Source organism: Cupressus sempervirens, chromosome 9 (assembly GCF_028749045.1).
Source record: "Cupressus sempervirens isolate cs-2001-9-10 chromosome 9, ASM2874904v1, whole genome shotgun sequence".
Classification (NCBI taxonomy): domain Eukaryota; kingdom Viridiplantae; phylum Streptophyta; class Pinopsida; order Cupressales; family Cupressaceae; genus Cupressus; species Cupressus sempervirens.
In genome coordinates this window covers 446,919,928-446,932,351 of record NC_143126.1, presented here as the reverse complement: position 1 = coordinate 446,932,351, position 12,424 = coordinate 446,919,928, and the positions used below count along the sequence as shown (strand labels likewise).

Genomic DNA, 12,424 nt, shown 5'->3' with positions numbered 1-12,424 from the left:
ATATACAACAGAATCCTTTTCACATCACATTAACTGCTTTCAATAATTAATTGTAATAACTTTATCATTGTTCATTTGGAAATAGCTATTTTAACGGTTAACCAAAGATAATTGTATTCATGATCGTCTAAAATAACTAGATTATCGAATAACTAATCATAACTGTATTCATGATCAACTGAAATAACTTGATTCAAGTTTAACTAATCATAATTGTATTCATGATCAACGTAATTAACTAGATTAACGACTATCTAATCATAATTGTATTCATGATCAACTGAATTAACTAGATTAATGATTAACTATTCTTTCTTCATACAAGAAAAGTAAATGCTTATCAAGAAGAGAAGGGAATGGAACATACAAGCATCAACCAAATGATCTTTAGCTGGTTGTGCAAGCCTCGACTTTGGTGAGAGGAGAAGCATTGACATAGGTTTAACCTCCCAACCACGGACTATACTTATCCCTACACATTCTATTAAATTAGAAAGAACCTCCCTACCTCGAGATTGGGCTTGGGATGTTCTTTAGTTCAGCCACCTGAGCATCTTGGTGTTTTGAATGTCCGCTTAGTTATGAAACGAACATGCTTACATAACTGGCGCTACTGACATCAAGTGATCATTAGATGGCAAACATGCCTATAAACTACCTTGGCCAAGGATTTCAAATGGACTCAACAACCCGATTATCGCCCTTCGAGTTGACAACAGGGTTCATTACTGGGAAGAGCATGAGCTATTAAGTATATCTCATTTAGGTTATTCATGTTTGATTTCTCTTCTATTTTCTTGCAGATTTATTCTAGCTCTTCACCATACATGGCTACACAGCCGGTGATTCCTAGGTGTTGAAAGATTCTGAGCACTTTGCCTTTTCACACCTCTGCACCATTACATGGCTTCATTGCCGGTGATTCCCAGGTGTTTTGGAAAAGTTATGAGCATTTTGCTCTCGGTATCTTTTATCATGAATTGTGACAAATAAAAACTTGTCCTTGAGATCAACAACATTCATAAAAATTCTTATTACATTTAGAGACTCTTCTTAAGATATACTATTCAACTTCTTTTATGATGATTCTGGACAGGCTATGTGTTGATTTTTGTGACTTGAACCGAGCTTCATTGAAGGACAGGCATCCTTTACCTTTAATGGAGCAAATCTTGCAGGTTGTTTCAGGTACGGAGAGATTCTCATTGCTGGATGGTTTTTCAGGATATAATCAGATTCGTGTCAAGGAAGAGGATAGGTATAAGACAACATTTACCACCAAATGGGGAACAATGGCATATCAGAAGATGCCATTTGGTTTGTCAAATGCTGGTGCAATGTTTCAGAAAGCCATGGATAAAGCTTTTTTGAATCTGATGCATAGGGTTGTTATTGTTTACCTTGATGACATTATTGTTTTCTCTAAAAATGCAGTAGATCACTTTCAACATCTAAGGATAATATTTGAGAGATGTCGAGAATACGGTATTTCATTGAATCCCAGAAAGAGTGTTTTTTCAGTTCATGAAGGCAAGCTGTTAGGATTTATTGTTTCCAAGGAAGGTGTCACCATTGAACTAAAAAGGGTAAGTGCTATCTTAGACTTACCGCTGCCAGCTCATAAGAAAGGATTGCAAAGTTTCTTAGGTAAGATCAACTTTGTGAGGAGATTTATTCCAAATATTGCTGAATTATTGATCCCATTAACAGCTATGCTTAGAAAAGGTATGGTTTTCAGCTGGACTAAAAAAGGTAAGCGAAGTTTTGAACAGATAAATGAAGCATTAGATTCAACTCCCACATTGTTAAATCCTAATTTTTCAAAGGATTTCATTCTATATGCTTACGAGAATAATGATATCATTGCTGCCATGTTAGTGCAACAGAACGATGAAGGCTTTGAACAACCATTAGCTTTTTTCAGCCAAGGACTGAAAGATTATGAATTACATTATTTATTTGTAGAGAAACACGTCCTTGCTATCATAGGAAGTCTAAAAAAATTCAGACACATGCTTTCAAATAATAAAATACAGCTAATGGTTGCACATCCTTCAGTCAAAGATTTCTTGTTGAATAAGGACCTGAATATTAAGAGGGCTGGTTGGATTACCAAAGCTATGGAATACGATATTGAAATCAAGGTTACCAAGCTGGTAAGAGGTAAGGGGCTATGTGAATAGCTTGCTGAAACAAGAAAGAATGAGTTTAACGAAGATTTAGATGCTGTTCTAGTTCAGAATGATGAAGAACAACCTGCTGTTATAAATATTCAGAATGATTGGATAGACGACATGGTAAATTTCTTACAGACGGGATGCTGTCCTGAAGGTTTAGACAAAGCAAAACAAAGGTATTACAGGCTGCAAGCCATTCCTTATTGTTTATTGAATGATATTTTGTTCAAGAAAGATTTACAATGTGTTTTGCTGAGATGCGTTAGACCAGAGCAGGTTGACCACATCCTTCATCAGTTTCATGAAGGGCTAGCTGGAGGCCATTTCTCACCAAGAGCAACGGCTCTCAAGGTAATGAAAGCTAGTTATTATTGGCCCAATGTATTTAAGGATGCTCATTTTTGGGTAAGAAAGTGTCAAAAGTGCGTGATTTTTGCTGGAAAAGAAAGGTTGGCTGCACTTCCTTTGTAGCCTATTCAAGTGGACCAACCATTTATGAAATGGGGTCTAGACTTTATTGGTGTCATTAATCCACCTTCAAGTGCAGGGCATAGGTGGGTATTGATGGCCACATATTATTTTACCAAGTGGACAAAAGTTGTAGCTCTCAAAGATGCAAACGAAAGTGCTGTATTGAATTTTTCTGAAGATTTGGTTTGCAGGTTTGGAGTTCTAGATTCTATTATTTCAGATAATGCCCTTGCATTTGCAAGAAATAAGATTGCAGAATGGGCTGTTCAAAAAAGCATTTATTTGAATACATCATCTAACTATTACCCATAGGGTAATGGACAGGCTGAGTCCACCAATAAGAACCTAATTTGCATTATCAAGCGAACATTAGAGGGCAATCAGCGTTCTTGGCATGAGAAATTAAAATCAGCACTGTGGGTTGACAGGATTACTCCTAAAAGATCAACAAGCTTGTCTCCCTACACACTAGTTTATGGTAAAGAAGCCAGGTTACTAGTCTTAGTTGAGCTACCAGCATTGGATTTTATGTACCAACTTGATATGCTGGATGAAGAACCTATGACAGCAAGGCTGAATCAGCTAGACAAATTAGAAGAAAAGCGAAGAGATGCGTTGCGGAAAATTGAGTCATCAGACTCAAATGAAAAGGACGTTTGATAAGAAGGCATCTCTAAGGGTTTTCTAGCTGGGAGACATAGTCTTGAAATGGGATGAGTTGAAAAGTAGGCCTGGAAAGCATACTAAGTTTGATGCCATGTGGGCCGGTTCGTACATCATAACCGGAACCACGCAACGCAATACTTTCCATTTGTCTACACTTGAAAGAGAGGAGTTGAAAATCCCAGTTAATGGGATTCACCTCAAGCGGTGTTTTTGAGGTATTTTTTAGATTGCAATAAGTGCTTTGGCACAGTAGAATAGAGGTGTGATTTATTTTCAGATTTCAATAAGTGTTGTCTCAACACATTTAGATTCAAGTTCAACATGTTAGTTGTTAGTAATAAAGCTGGAAACTATAGTACATCATCATCAATCTGCCATCAACACATGAGATACATATCACACAAAGCATAGAACAAGTCCCGATGCCCTGAATCATACATACCTCATAGGTCCATAATAGGTTCATGATGACATGGTGTAATTTTCAGCCACTCAACTGTAAGAAAATCGGAGAACATTTAGGCATATTGCTGGTACAGATCCTTTTGGAATATTTTCAGAAAAATAGCAAGTACAAATTCTGGTTTTGAATTACGGTTGACTTGAATGAATATCTTGCCCCACAATAGTAATATGATGTGTTATCCACCATCATACTACACTGATATAACGCTGTATACACCATGAAAATACTGCAAAAAATAGGAGGAATGGTCACTCCAAAACAACTAGTATACCATCCTAGTACAATCATAAATAACACACCACATTGCTGTTATGACGCAATGTACACATTCAAGCTTAGCATTTCAAGTTTTGTAGTTGTCTTTCAGTAGATTTTCAACCAAATCTGCGAGGTGTCATAACAGCCAGCAGCTATTAGTCCTCACAACCACGATACAATTGTTATGTCACAAAAAAGAGATCAAAAAATAAACCATGTTATTTCTTTGCTGTGATACAATTCCATCTTGGTTATCAAAACGAACAGCTATGGGATTCTATGGCAACTAACAGATTTGTCCTTTCAGTTTTCAGTTTCAGTCTTCAGTTTGGTGTGGTAAGGTGTGTTTATTTCAGCAAGGTTTTCAGTTTGAGTTTTTTCTAAATTTTGAGAAGGTTAAGTTTTCTAAGCGCTAAATATGACTCTATACCCAATGGATTGACAAAGCAATTGGTCTATTACTGTTTAACAGGCAAACAACCTTGAGAGGTTGCCAAAAATGTTACCAATTCAACATGCCTTTTAAATTGCTAGAGCTTACGCTAAACTAAATATGTTTTATCTACTGACTAAGTGTGTTTAGCTGCTTAGAATATACTATACAAAACGAAAAGAATGCAGTAAGCAAAGTACAGGAATCATAAACAAGAGAATTGATCACTCTTTCAGGAGACAAGTACCAAAATTTTTTTTTTTTATTCAAGTATTTAAAAAATGTTTTACAAAGTGTTCATGTTTACACAGTACTTGAATACAATGCATTCAGATATTACTAGCGCTTTCAGCTCCTAACATAAATATCTGAATTAAACACATTGTACAAACAGAAAAGTACTGAAAAGGAGATATAAGGAAAGGCATCCATTGCCTGAATGGAAGGATTGTTGCCGAAGGGCTGATCCCGCATCTCCATCTGGGAGTAAACCTACAAAAAATGAATGAAGAAATGGGTTAGTTCATATGAACTGAGCAATAAAAAACTTTCCTATCATCTATACTCTGTTGTTTCTACAACATGGTTATTCAAATAACTATGCTAAAAGGCAAGAAGGCAAGAAAAATCCGAAGAAGATAAAACATGTTTTTACTAATGAGTTTGTTCCATGTGCAGATACAGGTATGAAGACTTGAGGCTATAGAAGGATCATGCGTAAGACACATGCATGAAGCCTTTTGGCTGAGTTTGTTCGGGCAAAGACAGAAGATATTGGGGAGACTGTAGCTGATTGAAGACATTGAGGAGATCATTGAAAAGACATACATAAGTTACAATCATGAAACTTTTTGGTCAAATCAAGGAGGGGCAAAGACCAAAGATTTGAAGAGATTATTGAAGGGACACGCATACACTACAAGCGTGGAACCTTTTGGTTGAATCATGTAGCGGCAAAGGCAAAGGACAAGAGGAGACTGTCGAGGGGGCATACATAAGTTTTAGGTATGGGACCTTCCGGTCGAATCATGGAGGACATGTAAAGTCGAAAGTCTTAGGCTAAAGGAATTTCAAGTATTTTTGCAAGTATATCTCGATTCTCAGCATATATCAAGAAAGTACAAATGCAATCAGTTACAAGGTCAGTCAGAACTAATTATCAGTGCCAAATCAATAGAAAAAGAGGAAAATCTGCTGCAGAAAAATATAAATGCAGATAAACAGGAGTATCAACATCAGCAAAATCATTAATACATATTGTTGAGCAGACTGGTAGAGGAATAACAGTAGCAGAAAAACAGAATTTGGGTGTAAAAGAACTTTATTTTCATGCTGCAATTCTTTCTTAATATATGACATATCCAAGTTTGCACGGGTACATGGGTACGGGAATGGAAACGGGTACAGGTATGCATATTTTTCAAAATAGGGGACGAGGGTACATGTGTATGCCTAATTTTTTCTATATAATTAATATTTTATAGAAAATATAAAAATCAAAATATGTCATGAGTCATGACATTGAGCATTCAAAACAAGAAATTTGAAAATATGAGCCATAAGTCATATATATATATATATATATATGCTATTGCTGAATGTTTAATGTTTAAAGTATTTTTCATAATAGGGGATAGAGGTAATTGGGTATGTCAAACTTATTTAAAGATTATACTTTTATACTTATAAAAAATCTGAAATTATGAGTCATGACAATGGTTTTTCAAAACAAGAACAGTGATAAAGTTTGCAAATGTAATGTATTGTTTTCAGTTTCAGATTTGCTATATGTTTGAAATAATAATACATGATAAATGCTTAGATGCATAACAAAGAAGGCAGACTTTAAACACGAACAAGAAGATCCTAAATCATATGACAATGACATATTGCAAATGATAAACTTATGACTTGAACAGTGATAAAGTTTACTGTTAATGAGTATCAAAGTTTCAAACTGATTTGGTATTGAATTAAGTTTGATAAACAACAAGCTAATACAAAAATAAAAAATCAAAAAACAAATTAGAATCTTAATCAAGGTCCTTAGCTATGATGCTCTCCACCGAGTACTCGGTACGTGGGCTACGTGTACCCGGTACGTGGGTACGTGGGTACGAGTACCAAGGGTGTGGGTACGAGTACCCATGCAACCTTGGACATATCAAACTGCTATGAGCAAAGTACAGATGCAAGGATTCATGATATTCATCTTATTCAGGTACTGCATGATGATCAGATTTATAGAGGAATGGAACAGTAAGCAACTAATGTTCAACTATAACAGTAAATAAGACAAGGAGTATCAACAAGTTGAGTTTTCACGAGAAGCTAATCACAAAGAATCACTTATATCTAATGGCATGTTTGAGCAAAAAGACCAACTATGAGGATTAAATGATTTACATTCATTATAATCATACAAGTCTAAGAGTACAGATTCAGACCAAAACTTCACATCTGATGTATATGTCAGAAGAATGCCACAATCATAAGGTAAAAGGTTTTAGTCTATTTCTTTAAGATCACCTAATGGAGGTATATTTCTACTTGTCAAGGTTGTTATGCAGATTCAGCAGTAGGTATTATTCCTCCAAACAAAATTTAAAGATTTCACATTCCTTTAATTTTAAAGGTTTTAATAGGGAAATGTACAGCATTGAATTTATTACCAAATGGAGAAGAAATCACAGAAATATGCAAACCCACGTGCAAATTTATTGATATTATCTCAATATATGACTATTCATAGTAGCCTAGGAAAATAGTGGGGTTTCTAAAGCTTATAGCTAGCAAAAGCAAAAAAACTCATACCAGTCAACAATGGCACCCAAAAGTGAATAATACCCAGAATTTACATTATATTCAGCATATAACAATAAGTGATGACTAGCATACAACCATTGAAATTTCACCAACGAATGTATATCAAATAATACAGATCAAGAACCCATAAAATCTCAAAGAAAATCGTGCCTAGAATCAGTGAAATATATTGCTGTATGGAGCATAAGAGCAAGCACATACCCAAGAAAGAACTCGTGACAGTAGTACAGAGATGAAACCCGCAGGATAGTTTATAAAACATGGCATCAAAAGAAGAAAACCAGTTGCTTACAATTCATAGCGTGCCAAGGAAAACATATGGCGTCCAAAACCCACAACTGGAAGCTCACGGCAAGTAGTAACGCCCAACAAAGAAGATATGGCGTTCATGGTAGAGAGGAACCATGGTATGATCCAACACTCATGCCTGAATCTGCGAGAAAGATGCGGTCCAAAACCCGTATGGGGATAAAATCACTACAACAAGCTCATAAAGGAGATGTTTAGCATGCTAATGCTCATGATTTTGTACTACAGAACCAGAAGCCTAAGTATAGAAGCAAGAGAAAAGAAGTTATGGCGTTCAAATGCAGGTGAAATTGCAGCAAGAAAACCTCCATAGCTGCGGCTAGGGTTTGAAAAAACCCTTTATCTCTTCCTTATTGCGTATTTGAGCAAACAAGACACAAAAAAGAAACAAATGCCTTTTACCTTGGCTTGAACATATTTCACATTATGCCCTTTGCTATATTGAAATTGCATTTCGGGGCCATGCCATAAACTATGGTCATGCGTTTTATGAGACTCTATTTTTATTAGTTTTATGTGTATGAAATGGATGATATTGTATCAATTATCATTTTATACATATAAAACTAATAAAGTTTTATAATTTATTATATTCTTCTATCCTTATTAATATTGATATGTTTTAAATTGACAAAATATAAACATATTAATAAAAATAAAAGGAATTAATTCCCTTTATTGTACTTAATATTAATGTGTTTGTAAATAAAAATTGATAAATAAAAGATAAACACGTTAATATTAAATATAATAAAAAAGATTTGAATGTAAAATTAATAAAATCAAGTGGTTATAATTATAAAACCATTGATTTTATCATTTAAACGGAATTATATGAGTTTAATGCTTAAAAGCAAGGAGCTTTTAGTAGAGCAAAGAGGACGTTCAGTTAACAGGGATATTTTTGAGGCCAAGTAGAGTTCCAGTTTCACATGCATATTTGTGGGTTATTTGATGATATTTTTAGCAGTCCATGGAGCAGTTATGATCAGTTATGCATGTAGTTCAGATTGAGGGCTTATTTTATGCATATATTGCATAATTAGGAGTAGTTTTACATGCTATATTTGTGGGTTACTTCATGCATCCGAGTTTGAGCTTTTGTGCATGATTTTGAGGAGCTAGATGCAGTTTCCGAGTTATCCATCAGTTGGGCAGGTGGTTGAGAGCAGTTTTCAGAGGCTTCTTCATAGTCTTCGTCATTTTTGGGTGATTTTTTTAGGCGTGATTTTGGAATCCGAGTTAGGGCTATTTTCTATATATTGTACTTTCACCTCATTATGGGGGACCTTCTTTCGGATTTAGATTTTGGCACATTGCAAATTTTGAGTTGATTGTAAGGGCATTTGTAACAGAGATTATTTTTTCGGCATTGATTATAGAGATTCAACAGTTCCTTCTCATTGGTTCTCGTGCAATATTGTGGATTTTTTACTTTAATGTTGTGTTCGCCTTCATTTTAGTTATGACCCTTATTGCAGGTTTGAATCTTGATACATGTGATTACAGGTCTATGTTTGTGATTATTGTCTTTTTTGCAGAAAATTGGTGAAACCTAGGTATCCCTTTCAAAAGCAGAAGATCTCGGTCCTTGCATAGAAACACTTTTGTGGTTACGTGTTTGTTTGATTATTGTGAATCAATTGCCTTTTTCATAATTCGTGCTAATTTGATCAAAGTTACATTCAAAACCATTGGTGTATCACCTATTTTAAGTGTTAGTATTCAGTTATTCTCATACATTCTCAACCCTTTCCTGAGTTCAAAGTTAGTTTCACAGGTGATATCATATAGGAACCGGCCTAGAATCTGGAGATTCTTCTCTTGTTCTTAACCCCACCATCCGAGAGAAGTTTCCATGTTCCAACAGGATAGCTAGATTCTTATCTCGCTATTTGACAACAGTTTTTGGCACGCCCGGTGGGACACAAACTGCTTTTCAGTTCGCTAAATCACATAATTCTATTGCTGTTATTGGTGCAGACAGCAGTATTACAGCCTTTTTGAAGGATTTTTATCAGCACCTGGCGACTCTATAATTGAAGGTTTTGCAGATCTAATAAGCACTTGATGAGCAGGACTCCAACAAGGTCCAACAAAGAGGGATTTGTCTACCAAGAACTACAGCCGGGTAGAAGAGGAACCAGATCAGCAAGGGGAGCAAGGAGGATAGATTTTTCATCATTTGACAATCCGATATTTGAAGATCAAGAACCAAAGGTAATTGCTGAAGATATTACTTTTTCAGAGGATTTTGATATCTTTGGTAATTTCGGCTCTGAATCACCCGTTGTTGAGGAAACACCCAAAGGTCATTTTGTTCCTACAACATTTACCAGCAGTTCTCCAGTTGTTGTCCAAGGCCTAAAGACATATCAGCGAAAGGCAAACAAGCCAAATCAGCCGTTACCATCAATTTTACAGTAGCAAGTGTTACCACTTCACCAAATGGCTCGAAATTTGCCATTCGTACCTTTCAACGCTGGAAGTCCTTTACAAATTACCACCCATCATGATGTTCCACCAGCAGCGCTGAAAAGTTTACCATATTTCACTGGTGAAAATCATGTATTAGCGGTAGAACATATCAGAGATGTAGCCACGTTTTGTGGCTTACATCAAGTAGCCCATGAGGATGTGGCGTTAAAATTACTAGCAGCCTCATTTAATGGTAAGGCGTTAATATGGTTTCGTAGCTTACCAATCAATTCAATTGCCACATGGGATGGGCTGGGAACAATTTTTATCAGTGAATTTGAAGATAAATCAGATCATTTATCCTTAATTGAGCAATTGACTACCATCAAAAGGTGTCCTAATGAGCACATTTCAGACTTAATTTTCGTTTTCAGAGGACATGGGACAAAATTCCAGCATCTGTCAAACCTTCTGAGGATCATGTGTTTTTGTATTATTTGAAAGCTTTTAATAGCGATATTTTAGTCATGATCCAGTCTATGGTGGTCGTACTTTACCAGGTGCATTTGACATTGCTGTTAGAGCTGAGAACAGCTTGATTCAAGCTGGAAAATTACCTCCAAGGCCACCAATGCCATCTTTTGTAGAGGTACAGCCAATAGTACCGGTTGTAGTACAACCGTTAGCTGTTGTACCACCAGCACCGGCATTACTAGCATTCAACGCGCAGGTTGCAGCAGAAGAATGTGCAGTTACAGGTCCTATTACGGAGCTAAAATAGTAGAACGTTGAGCTGAAAGAGAAAAATGACAGCATAATGAAGACGTTGCACGGTTATGGGAATGAGATAACGAACTTGAAGAGGCAACAAGGTCAATACAATAGACCTCCTCAAGTTCTTTATCAGAATAATAGGCAGTCAAATCAATTTTCAAATTCAAATCAATCATCTTAGAATCAAGTACAGCAAAAGAATTATGGTCAAAGGGCTGGTCAATCCTATAACTATGCTACTCCTAGTACTTCCAAGGAGTTGGTAGTGGTGCCTCAGAACAATTATCTACATGAAGAAGAATGGTGCAATACGTGTAATGCTGGCCACTTTTGGTGGGATTGTCCACATGCGCTGGAGGCAAGAAGGCAAGATGTCCGCAAGGGACAACTGATTGTAAACCAAGGAGAGGTCAACCAGCAAGGTGATTTGCCACTGCAAGGTAATCAAGACGTTGCCTTAATGAATTTTAACGAAGATGAGGTTGTTATAGCAGCAAATTTCGATCAAAATCAGACCTGGAGACCTGTGTCAACGGGAACAAGGTCAAAGACCCAAGCTGCAAATGTACAACAGCAAGTTGATAAGTCAAAACAGCAACAGGACAATACTGATAATATGCAACCAGAACCATCAAATGCACAAAAGATGCAATATGTACCAAAAGGACAGCAAGTTCAAGCTCAAAAGGCGAGTTCACAGCCATCACAACAGCAGAAAGATCCTACTATACCAAAGAATCAGTCAAAAGTTAGTACCCAAAATTTCAATATTGTTGAGCATCTGAAGAAAACTCATGTTCCTGTCTCTATGTGGGACATTCTAGCACTCTCGAGTCAAAAAGATATGTTACAAGAAGCATTACAGTCACTGACCTTATCTGATAATGCTTTGGCCTAGCGAACTCCTTCAGTTTAAGGTCATACCTGCCGATCCTGATGACTGAACTAAGCGAGCATCCCATTCCGATGATCCCGTTTAGCAATGCTTCCCCCCTCTTCATCTTCTCCTGTAATCACCCATGAAAACACTTTCGCCATAATAACAATTCTATAATAATTTCATATAAGCATTTTAAAAGAACTTAAATTATTAATCATAATTTTAAATCAAGCAACTGCTAATCATCTAATAACAATTAATGGTTAACGAGCATCTTCATTAACAGTTAATTCAACGTAAATAAATAACTACCTATTTCACATGATCATGAAAGAATAATCCGTTAAATCCAACGGTTATGAATAAGTTTAAAATTATGTCAAAATTTTGGGATGTAACATGCACCCTTACGACATTAAATAGTGGTAGACTTGTACCATAGGCCCCACCACTCCCCAATGGCAATTTTTTGAAGTGTACAATGATGTTTCACCTACGTACAATCAATATAGTTATAGTATATACAACCTACCCGCATGATCAGATAGAACCCCCTTTACTGGATAGCCAAACTGGTCAACTTTGATGCACCCATGACCAAATGCAAAGCCCAAACACCACTATGATGTACCGATGACCATATGCCAAGCCTAGACACCTATGCACATGGTGAACATGACACAAAACATTAGCTTGCTTGTACAACAAATTGATGCACCCTTGTGGCATCAAATAGTGGCACGTTC

General features: G+C 36.2%; 1 protein-coding gene and 1 long non-coding RNA gene across 9 annotated transcripts in view; one reads left to right on the top strand and one right to left on the bottom strand.

The window, feature by feature from the left end:
* Positions 1–12,424, bottom strand: part of LOC149539226 (uncharacterized) — a 68,918-nt gene that overhangs the window by 42,974 nt on the left and 13,520 nt on the right. For 2 of the 6 annotated variants that reach the window (XR_016356198.1, XR_016356195.1), the window contains exons 2-3: positions 11,672–11,805; positions 4,907–4,963 (exon numbers count right to left, since the gene is read on the bottom strand). This is a non-coding gene — a long non-coding RNA (uncharacterized LOC149539226). Of the gene's footprint in view, positions 1–4,715; positions 4,964–11,671; positions 11,806–12,424 lie in introns of those variants that run through there. The other 4 variants (XR_016356199.1, XR_016356197.1, XR_016356194.1 and 1 more) reach the window with 3 other exon arrangements.
* Positions 1–12,424, top strand: part of LOC149539227 (uncharacterized) — a 137,966-nt gene that overhangs the window by 112,965 nt on the left and 12,577 nt on the right. The gene's annotated exons all lie outside the window — the stretch shown is intronic.